At 36.8% G+C, this 772-nt stretch overlaps 1 protein-coding gene across 6 annotated transcripts in view; it reads right to left on the bottom strand.

Annotated features, from left to right (window-relative positions):
- Tre1 (Trapped in endoderm 1) overlaps nucleotides 1–365 on the bottom strand; it is a 9208-nt gene extending 8843 nt beyond the window's left edge. For all 6 annotated transcript variants that reach the window (XM_026819749.1, XM_026819751.1, XM_026819752.1 and 3 more), the window contains exon 1: nucleotides 122–365. The gene's annotated coding sequence lies outside the window, so the exon portion shown is untranslated. The remainder of the gene's footprint in view (nucleotides 1–121) is intronic.
- Between the last annotated feature and the right edge of the window lie 407 nt (nucleotides 366–772).

Raw genomic sequence — 772 nt, 5'->3', positions numbered from 1 at the left:
ACAAATTAATATTTCTTAATTTGAATTTTCTCATTTGAATGAATTAAAATATATTAATATTAAAATTCTATTGAATTGAAGACACAAGTTGTTCTTTTATACGACATAAAAAAGATGTTACCTTTCATATCATTATTTTAAAAAGTGCCATTGCATTGATTTGCCAGGCACTCGTCATCTCCGCTGGATAAAATTTTCCCTTACACAGAACCGATTTTTTAAAACGTTCACCAGATATTATATTTGCGTAAAAATCTCTAGTTAAATTATTAAAATCGTCGTTAAAGAAACATCTGCAGCCTCACATAAGTTATGTCACCACGAATCGGTCTCGCACGATCACGTTCATAAAACTTCCTGTCGTTCCACGCGGCACGCGTGTCTCGAACTGACGACTGTTACGGTGGCGAGGTCGAGGCTGGCGGTCGAAAACGGTCGAGGGATCAGCACCAGCGATCAGGGGGCACGCGCTAGAATTAACACGGTTAACAGGGTGCAACAGGGTGGTGGCGTTCAAACGAAACGTTCGCGCGCTTCTCTTTTTCACGGGCCATTAATTTTTTCCATCATCACTTAGATGATTAGAACATGATAGGACATTATTGTCTTTAACTACCTATTATTACAACACTGTTTGTTTTACCAATCGATTAGCCAGTTGTAAACAAGTAATTTAATTTCATGTGATACACAAGTTTTTTTTTATGTGAGATCTACGGTTGTGAACAGACCCTCACTTTTAAAAATGGATCAATTTTTTATGTATGATATT

This window comes from Ceratina calcarata, unplaced genomic scaffold (genome assembly GCF_001652005.2).
Source record: "Ceratina calcarata isolate Rehan_Ccalc_2016 unplaced genomic scaffold, ASM165200v1 scaffold16.2, whole genome shotgun sequence".
In the NCBI taxonomy this organism is placed as follows: domain Eukaryota; kingdom Metazoa; phylum Arthropoda; class Insecta; order Hymenoptera; family Apidae; genus Ceratina; species Ceratina calcarata.
This window is presented reverse-complemented; position numbering and strand designations above follow the sequence as displayed.